The sequence below is a fragment of the Salmo trutta genome, chromosome 28, assembly GCF_901001165.1.
Source record: "Salmo trutta chromosome 28, fSalTru1.1, whole genome shotgun sequence".
Taxonomy (NCBI): Eukaryota; Metazoa; Chordata; class Actinopteri; order Salmoniformes; family Salmonidae; genus Salmo; species Salmo trutta.
The window spans coordinates 43,128,350-43,143,194 of NC_042984.1; the positions used below are offsets into that span (position 1 = coordinate 43,128,350).

Below are 14,845 nucleotides of genomic sequence, written 5' to 3' on the forward strand. Positions count from 1 at the left end.
TTATTTCGGGAATTTGCGAACATTTCCAAATTAGCTGAGCTAATGAAATTAAACGATCACAAAGAGACTCGACCCCTCAATATTGTGGTTAGAAGGCAAGCGCCTTTTCAACTATTCCAGGATGTCTACTCAAGTTTCTGCTATATGACATCATACAGACTTTGCTTTGCAACAATAGACATCAACATTTTGAACCTGTCCGAATGAGGAAAGATGTTGATTTTTGACAAGTAAGAAGAGACTCGATCGTTCAATCTTGTGATACAGAATCAAACACAATGTTTCTCAGGCCTCAAAGTGTTAAGATTATTAAAGTTGCATAACAATCTCCTAGCTTTTCATTTCCAAATGAATTGTGCTATTCAATTTAAACAACCACGAAGGCACTCGAACCCTTAATCTTCTGATTCAAAGTCAGACGCCTTATCCATTAGGCCACGCAGTCTACATTATCTGGACCTATATGACATCATACAGACTTTGCTTTGCAACAATAGACATCAAAATTGTGAACCTGTCTGAATGAGGAAAGTTAGTGATATTTAACAAGTACGAAGACACTCTACCACTCCATCTTGCGATGCAGAATCAGAAACAATATCTCTCAGGCCTCGCAGTCCTTGATTATCAAAGTTGCATAACAATGTCCAAGCTTTTCAATGCAACAAGAACAAAGCCTTATTTCGGGAATTTGCGAACATTTCCAAATTTGCTGAGCTAATGAAATTAAACGATCACAAAGAGACTCGACCCCTCAATATTGTGGTTAGAAGGCAAGCGCCTTTTCAACTATTCCAGGATGTCTACTCAAGTTTCTGCTATATGACATCATACAGACTTTGCTTTGCAACAATAGACATCAACATTTTGAACCTGTCCGAAGGAGGAAAGATGGTGATTTTTGACAAGTACGAAGAGACTCGATCCTTCAATCTTGTGATACAGAATCAAACACAATGTTTCTCAGGCCTCAAAGTCTTAAGATTATTAAAGTTGCATAACAATGTCCTAGCTTTTCAAAGAAACAAGAACAATGCCTTTATTCATGAAATGAAACATTTCCAAAAGATTTATGCTATTCAATTTAAACAACCAGGAAAAGACTCGAAAGTCCGAGCTTTTCAATGCAACAAGAACAAAGCCTTATTTCAGGAAACTAAGAACATTTCCAAATTAGCTGTGCTAATGAAATTAAACAATCACGAAGAGACTCGACCCGTCAATATTGTAATTAGAATGTAAGCACCTTATCCACTATGACAGGCTGTCTAGTCAAGTTTCTCCAATATGACATCATTTAGACTTTGCTTTCCAACAATAGACATCAACATTTTGAACCTGTCCAAATGAGGAAAGTTGGTGATTTTTGACAAGTACGAAGAGACTCGATCCTTCAATCTTGTGATACAGAATCAAACACAATGTTTCTCAGGCCTCGAAGTCTTAAGAATATTAAAGTTGCATAACAATGTCCTAGCTTTTCAAAGAAACAAGAACAATGCCTTATTTCAGGAAATTCTTTACCTTTCCAAATGAATTGAGCTATTCAATTTAAACAACCACAGAGGGACTCGAACCCTTAATCTTCTGATTCGAAGTCAGACGCCTTATCCATTAGGCCACGCAGTCTACATCATCTGGACCTATATGACATCATACAGACTTTGCTTTGCAACAATAGACATCAAAATTGTGAACCTGTCTGAATGAGGAAAGTTAGTGATATTTAACAAGTACGAAGACACTCTATCACTCCATCTTGCGATGCAGAATCAGAAACAATATCTCTCAGGCCTCGCAGTCCTTGATTATCAAAGTTGCATAACAATGTCCAAGCTTTTCAATGCAACAAGAACAAAGCCTTATTTCGGGAATTTGCGAACATTTCCAAATTAGCTGAGCTAATGAAATTAAACGATCACAAAGAGACTCGACCCCTCAATATTGTGGTTAGAAGGCAAGCGCCTTTTCAACTATTCCAGGATGTCTACTCAAGTTTCTGCTATATGACATCATACAGACTTTGCTTTGCAACAATAGACATCAACATTTTGAACCTGTCCGAATGAGGAAAGATGTTGATTTTTGACAAGTAAGAAGAGACTCGATCGTTCAATCTTGTGATACAGAATCAAACACAATGTTTCTCAGGCCTCGAAGTCTTAAGAATATTAAAGTTGCATAACAATGTCCTAGCTTTTCAAAGAAACAAGAACAATGCCTTATTTCAGGAAATTCTTTACATTTCGAAATGAATTGAGCTATTCAGTTTAAAGAACCACGAAGGGACACAAAAGCTTAATCTTCTGATTCGAAGTCAGACGCCTTATCCATTAGGCCACGCAGTCTACATCATCTGGACCTATATGACATCATACAGACTTTGCTTTGCAACAATAGACATCAAAATTGTGAACCTGTCTGAATGAGGAAAGTTAGTGATATTTAACAAGTACGAAGACACTCTATCACTCCATCTTGCGATGCAGAATCAGAAACAATATCTCTCAGGCCTCGCAGTCCTTGATTATCAAAGTTGCATAACAATGTCCAAGCTTTTCAATGCAACAAGAACAAAGCCTTATTTCGGGAATTTGCGAACATTTCCAAATTAGCTGAGCTAATGAAATTAAACGATCACAAAGAGACTCGACCCCTCAATATTGTGGTTAGAAGGCAAGCGCCTTTTCAACTATTCCAGGATGTCTACTCAAGTTTCTGCTATATGACATCATACAGACTTTGCTTTGCAACAATAGACATCAACATTTTGAACCTGTCCGAATGAGGAAAGATGGTGATTTTTGACAAGTACGAAGAGACTCGATCCTTCAATCTTGTGATACAGAATCAAACACAATGTTTCTCAGGCCTCAAAGTCTTATGATTATTAAAGTTGCATAACAATCTCCTAGCTTTTCATTTCCAAATGAATTGAGCTATTCGATTTAAACAACCACAGAGGGACTCGAACCCTTAATCTTCTGATTCGAAGTCAGACGCCTTATCCATTAGGCCACGCAGTCTACATCATCTGGACCTATATGACATCATACAGACTTTGCTTTGCAACAATAGACATCAAAATTGTGAACCTGTCTGAATGAGGAAAGTTAGTGATATTTAACAAGTACGAAGACACTCTATCACTCCATCTTGCGATGCAGAATCAGAAACAATATCTCTCAGGCCTCGCAGTCCTTGATTATCAAAGTTGCATAACAATGTCCAAGCTTTTCAATGCAACAAGAACAAAGCCTTATTTCGGGAATTTGCGAACATTTCCAAATTAGCTGAGCTAATGAAATTAAACGATCACAAAGAGACTCGACCCCTCAATATTGTGGTTAGAAGGCAAGCGCCTTTTCAACTATTCCAGGATGTCTACTCAAGTTTCTGCTATATGACATCATACAGACTTTGCTTTGCAACAATAGACATCAACATTTTGAACCTGTCCGAATGAGGAAAGATGTTGATTTTTGACAAGTAAGAAGAGACTCGATCGTTCAATCTTGTGATACAGAATCAAACACAATGTTTCTCAGGCCTCGAAGTCTTAAGAATATTAAAGTTGCATAACAATGTCCTAGCTTTTCAAAGAAACAAGAACAATGCCTTATTTCAGGAAATTCTTTACATTTCGAAATGAATTGAGCTATTCAGTTTAAAGAACCACGAAGGGACACAAAAGCTTAATCTTCTGATTCGAAGTCAGACGCCTTATCCATTAGGCCACGCAGTCTACATCATCTGGACCTATATGACATCATACAGACTTTGCTTTGCAACAATAGACATCAAAATTGTGAACCTGTCTGAATGAGGAAAGTTAGTGATATTTAACAAGTACGAAGACACTCTATCACTCCATCTTGCGATGCAGAATCAGAAACAATATCTCTCAGGCCTCGCAGTCCTTGATTATCAAAGTTGCATAACAATGTCCAAGCTTTTCAATGCAACAAGAACAAAGCCTTATTTCGGGAATTTGCGAACATTTCCAAATTAGCTGAGCTAATGAAATTAAACGATCACAAAGAGACTCGACCCCTCAATATTGTGGTTAGAAGGCAAGCGCCTTTTCAACTATTCCAGGATGTCTACTCAAGTTTCTGCTATATGACATCATACAGACTTTGCTTTGCAACAATAGACATCAACATTTTGAACCTGTCCGAATGAGGAAAGATGGTGATTTTTGACAAGTACGAAGAGACTCGATCCTTCAATCTTGTGATACAGAATCAAACACAATGTTTCTCAGGACTCAAAGTCTTATGATTATTAAAGTTGCATAACAATCTCCTAGCTTTTCATTTCCAAATGAATTGAGCTATTCGATTTAAACAACCACGAAGGGACTCGAACCCTTAATCTTCTGATTCAAAGTCAGACGCCTTATCCATTAGGCCACGCAGTCTACATCATCTGCACCTATATGACATCATACAGACTTTGCTTTGCAACAATAGACATCAAAATTGTGAACCTGTCTGAATGAGGAAAGTTAGTGATATTTAACAAGTACGAAGACACTCTATCACTCCATCTTGCGATGCAGAATCAGAAACAATATCTCTCAGGCCTCGCAGTCCTTGATTATCAAAGTTGCATAACAATGTCCAAGCTTTTCAATGCAACAAGAACAAAGCCTTATTTCGGGAATTTGCGAACATTTCCAAATTAGCTGAGCTAATGAAATTAAACGATCACAAAGAGACTCGACCCCTCAATATTGTGGTTAGAAGGCAAGCGCCTTTTCAACTATTCCAGGATGTCTACTCAAGTTTCTGCTATATGACATCATACAGACTTTGCTTTGCAACAATAGACATCAACATTTTGAACCTGTCCGAATGAGGAAAGATGGTGATTTTTGACAAGTACGAAGAGACTCGATCCTTCAATCTTGTGATACAGAATCAAACACAATGTTTCTCAGGCCTCAAAGTCTTATGATTATTAAAGTTGCATAACAATGTCCTAGCTTTTCATTTCCAAATGAATTGAGCTATTCGATTTAAACAACCACGAAGGGACTCGAACCCTTAATCTTCTGATTCAAAGTCAGACGCCTTATCCATTAGGCCACGCAGTCTACATCATCTGGACCTATATGACATCATACAGACTTTGCTTTGCAACAATAGACATCAAAATTGTGAACCTGTCTGAATGAGGAAAGTTAGTGATATTTAACAAGTACGAAGACACTCTATCACTCCATCTTGCGATGCAGAATCAGAAACAATATCTCTCAGGCCTCGCAGTCCTTGATTATCAAAGTTGCATAACAATGTCCAAGCTTTTCAATGCAACAAGAACAAAGCCTTATTTCGGGAATTTGAGAACATTTCCAAATTTGCTGAGCTAATGAAATTAAACGATCACAAAGAGACTCGACCCCTCAATATTGTGGTTAGAAGGCAAGCGCCTTTTCAACTATTCCAGGATGTCTACTCAAGTTTCTGCTATATGACATCATACAGACTTTGCTTTGCAACAATAGACATCAACATTTTGAACCTGTCCGAAGGAGGAAAGATGGTGATTTTTGACAAGTACGAAGAGACTCGATCCTTCAATCTTGTGATACAGAATCAAACACAATGTTTCTCAGGCCTCAAAGTCTTAAGATTTTTGAAGTTGCATAACAATCTCCTGGCTTTTCATTTCCAAATGAATTGAGCTATTCAATTTAAACAACCACGAAGGGACTCGAACCCTTGATCTTCTGATTCGAAGTCAGACGCTTTATCCATTAGGCCACATCATCTGGACCTATATGACATCGTACAGACTTTGCTTTGCAACAATAGACATCAAAATTGTGAACCTGTCTGAATGAGGAAAGTTAGTGATATTTAACAAGTACGAAGACACTCTATCACTCCATCTTGCGATGCAGAATCAGAAACAATATCTCTCAGGCCTCGCAGTCCTTGATTATCAAAGTTGCATAACAATGTCCAAGCTTTTCAATGCAACAAGAACAAAGCCTTATTTCGGGAATTTGCGAACATTTCCAAATTAGCTGAGCTAATGAAATTAAACGATCACAAAGAGACTCGACCCCTCAATATTGTGGTTAGAAGGCAAGCGCCTTTTCAACTATTCCAGGATGTCTACTCAAGTTTCTGCTATATGACATCATACAGACTTTGCTTTGCAACAATAGACATCAACATTTTGAACCTGTCCGAATGAGGAAAGATGGTGATTTTTGACAAGTACGAAGAGACTCGATCCTTCAATCTTGTGATACAGAATCAAACACAATGTTTCTCAGGCCTCAAAGTCTTAAGATTATTAAAGTTGCATAACAATCTCCTAGCTTTTCATTTCCAAATGAATTGTGCTATTCAATTTAAACAACCACGAAGGGACTCGAACGTCCGAGCTTTTCAATGCAACAAGAACAAAGCCTTATTTCGGGAAACTAAGAACATTTCCAAATTAGCTGTGCTAATGAAATTAAACAATCACGAAGAGACTAGACCCGTCAATATTGTAATTAGAATGTAATCGCCTTATCCACTATGACAGGCTGTCTACTCAAGTTTCTCCAATATGACATCATACAGACTTTGCTTTCCAACAATAGACATCAACATTTTGAACCTGTCCGAATGAGGAAAGTTGGTGATTTTTGACAAGTACGAAGAGACTCGCTCCTTCAATCTTGTGATACAGAATCAAACACAATGTTTCTCAGGCCTCGAAGTCTTAAGATTATTAAAGTTGCATAACAATGTCCTAGCTTTTCCAAGAAACAAGAATAACGCCTTATTTCAGGAAATTTTTAACATTTCCAAATGAATTGAGCTATTCAATTTAAACAACCACGAAGGGACTCGAACCCTCAATCTTCTGATTCGAAGTCAGACGCCTTATCCATTAGGCCACGCAGTCTGCTTTATATAGAACTCTATGACATCATACAGACTTTGCTTTGCAACAATAGACATCAAAATTGTGAACCTGTCTGAATGAGGAAAGCTAGTGATATTTAACAAGTACGAAGACACTCTATCACTCCATCTTGCGATGCAGAATCAGACACAATATCTCTCAGGCCTCGCAGTCCTTGATTATTAAAGTTGAATAACAATGTCCGAGCTTTTCAATGCAACAAGAACAAAGCCTTATTTCAGGAAACTAAGAACATTTCCAAATTAGCTGTGCTAATGAAATTAAACAATCACGAAGAGACTCGACCCGTCAATATTGTAATTAGAATGTAAGCACCTTATCCACTATGACAGGCTGTCTAGTCAAGTTTCTCCAATATGACATCATTCAGACTTTGCTTTCCAACAATAGACATCAACATTTTGAACCTGTCCAAATGAGGAAAGATTGTGATTTTTGACAAGTACGAAGAGACTCGATCCTTCAATCTTGTGATACAGAATCAAACACAATGTTTCTCAGGCCTCGAAGTCTTAAGAATATTAAAGTTGCATAACAATGTCCTAGCTTTTCAAAGAAACAAGAACAATGCCTTATTTCAGGAAATTCTTTACATTTCCAAATGAATTGAGCTATTCAATTTAAACAACCACGAAGGGACTCGAACCCTTAATCTTCTGATTCAAAGTCAGACGCCTTATCCATTAGGCCACGCAGTCTACATCATCTGGACCTATATGACATCATACAGACTTTGCTTTGCAACAATAGACATCAAAATTGTGAACCTGTCTGAATGAGGAAAGTTAGTGATATTTAACAAGTACGAAGACACTCTATCACTCCATCTTGCGATGCAGAATCAGAAACAATATCTCTCAGGCCTCGCAGTCCTTGATTATCAAAGTTGCATAACAATGTCCAAGCTTTTCAATGCAACAAGAACAAAGCCTTATTTCGGGAATTTGCGAACATTTCCAAATTAGCTGAGCTAATGAAATTAAACGATCACAAAGAGACTCGACCCCTCAATATTGTGGTTAGAAGGCAAGCGCCTTTTCAACTATTCCAGGATGTCTACTCAAGTTTCTGCTATATGACATCATACAGACTTTGCTTTGCAACAATAGACATCAACATTTTGAACCTGTCCGAATGAGGAAAGATGGTGATTTTTGACAAGTACGAAGAGACTCGATCCTTCAATCTTGTGATACAGAATCAAACACAATGTTTCTCAGGCCTCAAAGTCTTAAGATTATTAAAGTTGCATAACAATGTCCAAGCTTTTCAATGCAACAAGAACAAAGCCTTATTTCGGGAATTTGCGAACATTTCCAAATTAGCTGAGCTAATGAAATTAAACGATCAGAAAGAGACTCGACCCCTCAATATTGTGGTTAGAAGGCAAGAGCCTTTTCAACTATTCCAGGATGTCTACTCAAGTTTCTGCTATATGACATCATACAGACTTTGCTTTGCAACAATAGACATCAACATTTTGAACCTGTCCGAATGAGGAAAGATGGTGATTTTTGACAAGTACGAAGAGACTCGATCCTTCAATCTTGTGATACAGAATCAAACACAATGTTTCTCAGGCCTCAAAGTCTTAAGATTATTAAAGTTGCATAACAATCTCCTAGCTTTTCATTTCCAAATGAATTGTGCTATTCAATTTAAACAACCACGAAGGGACTCGAACGTCCGAGCTTTTCAATGCAACAAGAACAAAGCCTTATTTCGGGAAACTAAGAACATTTCCAAATTAGCTGTGCTAATGAAATTAAACAATCACGAAGAGACTAGACCCGTCAATATTGTAATTAGAATGTAATCGCCTTATCCACTATGACAGGCTGTCTACTCAAGTTTCTCCAATATGACATCATACAGACTTTGCTTTCCAACAATAGACATCAACATTTTGAACCTGTCCGAATGAGGAAAGTTGGTGATTTTTGACAAGTACGAAGAGACTCGCTCCTTCAATCTTGTGATACAGAATCAAACACAATGTTTCTCAGGCATCGAAGTCTTAAGACTATTAAAGTTGCATAACAATGTCCTAGCTTTTCCAAGAAACAAGAATAACGCCTTATTTCAGGAAATTTTTAACATTTCCAAATGAATTGAGCTATTCAATTTAAACAACCACGAAGGGACTCGAACCCTCAATCTTCTGATTCGAAGTCAGACGCCTTATCCATTAGGCCACGCAGTCTGCTTTCTATAGAACTATATGACATCATACAGACTTTGCTTTGCAACAATAGACATCAAAATTGTGAACCTGTCTGAATGAGGAAAGCTAGTGATATTTAACAAGTACGAAGACACTCTATCACTCCATCTTGCGATGCAGAATCAGACACAATATCTCTCAGGCCTCGCAGTCCTTGATTATTAAAGTTGAATAACAATGTCCGAGCTTTTCAATGCAACAAGAACAAAGCCTTATTTCAGGAAACTAAGAACATTTCCAAATTAGCTGTGCTAATGAAATTAAACAATCACGAAGAGACTCGACCCGTCAATATTGTAATTAGAATGTAAGCACCTTATCCACTATGACAGGCTGTCTAGTCAAGTTTCTCCAATATGACATCATTTAGACTTTGCTTTCCAACAATAGACATCAACATTTTGAACCTGTCCAAATGAGGAAAGTTGGTGATTTTTGACAAGTACGAAGAGACTCGATCCTTCAATCTTGTGATACAGAATCAAACACAATGTTTCTCAGGCCTCGAAGTCTTAAGAATATTAAAGTTGCATAACAATGTCCTAGCTTTTCAAAGAAACAAGAACAATGCCTTATTTCAGGAAAATCTTTACCTTTCCAAATGAATTGAGCTATTCAATTTAAACAACCACAGAGGGACTCGAACACTTAATCTTCTGATTCGAAGTCAGACGCCTTATCCATTAGGCCACGCAGTCTACATCATCTGGACCTATATGACATCATACAGACTTTGCTTTGCAACAATAGACATCAAAATTGTGAACCTGTCTGAATGAGGAAAGTTAGTGATATTTAACAAGTACGAAGACACTCTATCACTCCATCTTGCGATGCAGAATCAGAAACAATATCTCTCAGGCCTCGCAGTCCTTGATTATCAAAGTTGCATAACAATGTCCAAGCTTTTCAATGCAACAAGAACAAAGCCTTATTTCGGGAATTTGCGAACATTTCCAAATTAGCTGAGCTAATGAAATTAAACGATCACAAAGAGACTCGACCCCTCAATATTGTGGTTAGAAGGCAAGCGCCTTTTCAACTATTCCAGGATGTCTACTCAAGTTTCTGCTATATGACATCATACAGACTTTGCTTTGCAACAATAGACATCAACATTTTGAACCTGTCCGAATGAGGAAAGATGGTGATTTTTGACAAGTAAGAAGAGACTCGATCGTTCAATCTTGTGATACAGAATCAAACACAATGTTTCTCAGGCCTCAAAGTCTTAAGATTATTAAAGTTGCATAACAATCTCCTAGCTTTTCATTTCCAAATGAATTGTGCTATTCAATTTAAACAACCACGAAGGCACTCGAACCCTTAATCTTCTGATTCAAAGTCAGACGCCTTATCCATTAGGCCACGCAGTCTACATCATCTGGACCTATATGACATCATACAGACTTTGCTTTGCAACAATAGACATCAAAATTGTGAACCTGTCTGAATGAGGAAAGTTAGTGATATTTAACAAGTACGAAGACACTCTATCACTCCATCTTGCTATGCAGAATCAGAAACAATATCTCTCAGGCCTCGCAGTCCTTGATTATCAAAGTTGCATAACAATGTCCAAGCTTTTCAATGCAACAAGAACAAAGCCTTATTTCGGGAATTTGCGAACATTTCCAAATTTGCTGAGCTAATGAAATTAAACGATCACAAAGAGACTCGACCCCTCAATATTGTGGTTAGAAGGCAAGCGCCTTTTCAACTATTCCAGGATGTCTACTCAAGTTTCTGCTATATGACATCATACAGACTTTGCTTTGCAACAATAGACATCAACATTTTGAACCTGTCCGAAGGAGGAAAGATGGTGATTTTTGACAAGTACGAAGAGACTCGATCCTTCAATCTTGTGATACAGAATCAAACACAATGTATCTCAGGCCTCAAAGTCTTAAGATTATTAAATTTGCATAACAATCTCCTGGCTTTTCATTTCCAAATGAATTGAGCTATTCAATTTAAACAACCACGAAGGGACTCGAACCCTTAATCTTCTGATTCAAAGTCAGACGCCTTATCCATTAGGCCACGCAGTCTACATCATCTGGACCTATATGACATCATACAGACTTTGCTTTGCAACAATAGACATCAAAATTGTGAACCTGTCTGAATGAGGAAAGTTAGTGATATTTAACAAGTACGAAGACACTCTATCACTCCATCTTGCGATGCAGAATCAGAAACAATATCTCTCAGGCCTCGCAGTCCTTGATTATCAAAGTTGCATAACAATGTCCAAGCTTTTCAATGCAACAAGAACAAAGCCTTATTTCGGGAATTTGAGAACATTTCCAAATTTGCTGAGCTAATGAAATTAAACGATCACAAAGAGACTCGACCCCTCAATATTGTGGTTAGAAGGCAAGCGCCTTTTCAACTATTCCAGGATGTCTACTCAAGTTTCTGCTATATGACATCATACAGACTTTGCTTTGCAACAATAGATATCAACATTTTGAACCTGTCCGAAGGAGGAAAGATGGTGATTTTTGACAAGTACGAAGAGACTCGATCCTTCAATCTTGTGATACAGAATCAAACACAATGTTTCTCAGGCCTCAAAGTCTTAAGATTATTAAAGTTGCATAACAATCTCCTGGCTTTTCATTTCCAAATGAATTGAGCTATTCAATTTAAACAACCACGAAGGGACTCGAACCCTTGATCTTCTGATTCGAAGTCAGACGCTTGATCCATTAGGCCACGCAGTCTACATCATCTGGACCTATATGACATCGTACAGACTTTGCTTTGCAACAATAGACATCAAAATTGTGAACCTGTCTGAATGAGGAAAGTTAGTGATATTTAACAAGTACGAAGACACTCTATCACTCCATCTTGCGATGCAGAATCAGAAACAATATCTCTCAGGCCTCGCAGTCCTTGATTATCAAAGTTGCATAACAATGTCCAAGCTTTTCAATGCAACAAGAACAAAGCCTTATTTCGGGAATTTGCGAACATTTCCAAATTAGCTGAGCTAATGAAATTAAACGATCACAAAGAGACTCGACCCCTCAATATTGTGGTTAGAAGGCAAGCGCCTTTTCAACTATTCCAGGATGTCTACTCAAGTTTCTGCTATATGACATCATACAGACTTTGCTTTGCAACAATAGACATCAACATTTTGAACCTGTCCGAATGAGGAAAGATGGTGATTTTTGACAAGTACGAAGAGACTCGATCCTTCAATCTTGTGATACAGAATCAAACACAATGTTTCTCAGGCCTCAAAGTCTTAAGATTATTAAAGTTGCATAACAATCTCCTAGCTTTTCATTTCCAAATGAATTGTGCTATTCAATTTAAACAACCACGAAGGGACTCGAACGTCCGAGCTTTTCAATGCAACAAGAACAAAGCCTTATTTCGGGAAACTAAGAACATTTCCAAATTAGCTGTGCTAATGAAATTAAACAATCACGAAGAGACTAGACCCGTCAATATTGTAATTAGAATGTAATCGCCTTATCCACTATGACAGGCTGTCTACTCAAGTTTCTCCAATATGACATCATACAGACTTTGCTTTCCAACAATAGACATCAACATTTTGAACCTGTCCGAATGAGGAAAGTTGGTGATTTTTGACAAGTACGAAGAGACTCGCTCCTTCAATCTTGTGATACAGAATCAAACACAATGTTTCTCAGGCCTCGAAGTCTTAAGATTATTAAAGTTGCATAACAATGTCCTAGCTTTTCCTAGAAACAAGAATAACGCCTTATTTCAGGAAATTTTTAACATTTCCAAATGAATTGAGCTATTCAATTTAAACAACCACGAAGGGACTCGAACCCTCAATCTTCTGATTCGAAGTCAGACGCCTTATCCATTAGGCCACGCAGTCTGCTTTATATAGAACTCTATGACATCATACAGACTTTGCTTTGCAACAATAGACATCAAAATTGTGAACCTGTCTGAATGAGGAAAGCTAGTGATATTTAACAAGTACGAAGACACTCTATCACTCCATCTTGCGATGCAGAATCAGACACAATATCTCTCAGGCCTCGCAGTCCTTGATTATTAAAGTTGAATAACAATGTCCGAGCTTTTCAATGCAACAAGAACAAAGCCTTATTTCAGGAAACTAAGAACATTTCCAAATTAGCTGTGCTAATGAAATTAAACAATCACGAAGAGACTCGACCCGTCAATATTGTAATTAGAATGTAAGCACCTTATCCACTATGACAGGCTGTCTAGTCAAGTTTCTCCAATATGACATCATTCAGACTTTGCTTTCCAACAATAGACATCAACATTTTGAACCTGTCCAAATGAGGAAAGATTGTGATTTTTGACAAGTACGAAGAGACTCGATCCTTCAATCTTGTGATACAGAATCAAACACAATGTTTCTCAGGCCTCGAAGTCTTAAGAATATTAAAGTTGCATAACAATGTCCTAGCTTTTCAAAGAAACAAGAACAATGCCTTATTTCAGGAAATTCTTTACATTTCCAAATGAATTGAGCTATTCAATTTAAACAACCACGAAGGGACTCAAACCCTTAATCTTCTTGATTCGAAGTCAGACGCCTTATCCATTAGGCCACGCAGTCTACATCATCTGGACCTATATGACATCATACAGACTTTGCTTTGCAACAATAGACATCAAAATTGTGAACCTGTCTGAATGAGGAAAGTTAGTGATATTTAACAAGTACGAAGACACTCTATCACTCCATCTTGCGATGCAGAATCAGAAACAATATCTCTCAGGCCTCGCAGTCCTTGATTATCAAAGTTGCATAACAATGTCCAAGCTTTTCAATGCAACAAGAACAAAGCCTTATTTCGGGAATTTGCGAACATTTCCAAATTAGCTGAGCTAATGAAATTAAACGATCACAAAGAGACTCGACCCCTCAATATTGTGGTTAGAAGGCAAGCGCCTTTTCAACTATTCCAGGATGTCTACTCAAGTTTCTGCTATATGACATCATACAGACTTTGCTTTGCAACAATAGACATCAACATTTTGAACCTGTCCGAATGAGGAAAGATGGTGATTTTTGACAAGTACGAAGAGACTCGATCCTTCAATCTTGTGATACAGAATCAAACACAATGTTTCTCAGGCCTCAAAGTCTTAAGATTATTAAAGTTGCATAACAATGTCCAAGCTTTTCAATGCAACAAGAACAAAGCCTTATTTCGGGAATTTGCGAACATTTCCAAATTAGCTGAGCTAATGAAATTAAACGATCAGAAAGAGACTCGACCCCTCAATATTGTGGTTAGAAGGCAAGAGCCTTTTCAACTATTCCAGGATGTCTACTCAAGTTTCTGCTATATGACATCATACAGACTTTGCTTTGCAACAATAGACATCAACATTTTGAACCTGTCCGAATGAGGAAAGATGGTGATTTTTGACAAGTACGAAGAGACTCGATCCTTCAATCTTGTGATACAGAATCAAACACAATGTTTCTCAGGCCTCAAAGTCTTAAGATTATTAAAGTTGCATAACAATCTCCTAGCTTTTCATTTCCAAATGAATTGTGCTATTCAATTTAAACAACCACGAAGGGACTCGAACGTCCGAGCTTTTCAATGCAACAAGAACAAAGCCTTATTTCGGGAAACTAAGAACATTTCCAAATTAGCTGTGCTAATGAAATTAAACAATCACGAAGAGACT

At 37.6% G+C, this 14,845-nt stretch overlaps 13 non-coding genes across 13 annotated transcripts; all 13 read right to left on the reverse strand.

The window, feature by feature from the left end:
- Positions 1–372: 372 nt before the first annotated feature.
- trnaq-uug (transfer RNA glutamine (anticodon UUG)) lies at positions 373–445 on the reverse strand. Its single transcript has one exon. It is a non-coding gene; the product is annotated as a tRNA-Gln (tRNA).
- Positions 446–1,556: 1,111 nt separating this feature from the next.
- trnar-ucg (transfer RNA arginine (anticodon UCG)) lies at positions 1,557–1,629 on the reverse strand. Its single transcript has one exon. It is a non-coding gene; the product is annotated as a tRNA-Arg (tRNA).
- A 1,324-nt stretch (positions 1,630–2,953) lies between these two features.
- trnar-ucg (transfer RNA arginine (anticodon UCG)) lies at positions 2,954–3,026 on the reverse strand. The gene has a single exon. It is a non-coding gene; the product is annotated as a tRNA-Arg (tRNA).
- A 1,324-nt stretch (positions 3,027–4,350) lies between these two features.
- trnaq-uug (transfer RNA glutamine (anticodon UUG)) lies at positions 4,351–4,423 on the reverse strand. Its single transcript has one exon. It is a non-coding gene; the product is annotated as a tRNA-Gln (tRNA).
- A 605-nt stretch (positions 4,424–5,028) lies between these two features.
- Positions 5,029–5,101, reverse strand: trnaq-uug (transfer RNA glutamine (anticodon UUG)). The gene has a single exon. It is a non-coding gene; the product is annotated as a tRNA-Gln (tRNA).
- Positions 5,102–5,706: 605 nt separating this feature from the next.
- trnar-ucg (transfer RNA arginine (anticodon UCG)) lies at positions 5,707–5,779 on the reverse strand. Its single transcript has one exon. It is a non-coding gene; the product is annotated as a tRNA-Arg (tRNA).
- A 1,063-nt stretch (positions 5,780–6,842) lies between these two features.
- On the reverse strand, positions 6,843–6,915 carry trnar-ucg (transfer RNA arginine (anticodon UCG)). Its single transcript has one exon. It is a non-coding gene; the product is annotated as a tRNA-Arg (tRNA).
- Positions 6,916–7,561: 646 nt separating this feature from the next.
- trnaq-uug (transfer RNA glutamine (anticodon UUG)) lies at positions 7,562–7,634 on the reverse strand. Its single transcript has one exon. It is a non-coding gene; the product is annotated as a tRNA-Gln (tRNA).
- Positions 7,635–9,066: 1,432 nt separating this feature from the next.
- Positions 9,067–9,139, reverse strand: trnar-ucg (transfer RNA arginine (anticodon UCG)). The gene has a single exon. It is a non-coding gene; the product is annotated as a tRNA-Arg (tRNA).
- Positions 9,140–10,463: 1,324 nt separating this feature from the next.
- Positions 10,464–10,536, reverse strand: trnaq-uug (transfer RNA glutamine (anticodon UUG)). The gene has a single exon. It is a non-coding gene; the product is annotated as a tRNA-Gln (tRNA).
- Positions 10,537–11,141: 605 nt separating this feature from the next.
- Positions 11,142–11,214, reverse strand: trnaq-uug (transfer RNA glutamine (anticodon UUG)). The gene has a single exon. It is a non-coding gene; the product is annotated as a tRNA-Gln (tRNA).
- A 605-nt stretch (positions 11,215–11,819) lies between these two features.
- Positions 11,820–11,892, reverse strand: trnar-ucg (transfer RNA arginine (anticodon UCG)). Its single transcript has one exon. It is a non-coding gene; the product is annotated as a tRNA-Arg (tRNA).
- Positions 11,893–12,964: 1,072 nt separating this feature from the next.
- On the reverse strand, positions 12,965–13,037 carry trnar-ucg (transfer RNA arginine (anticodon UCG)). The gene has a single exon. It is a non-coding gene; the product is annotated as a tRNA-Arg (tRNA).
- Between the last annotated feature and the right edge of the window lie 1,808 nt (positions 13,038–14,845).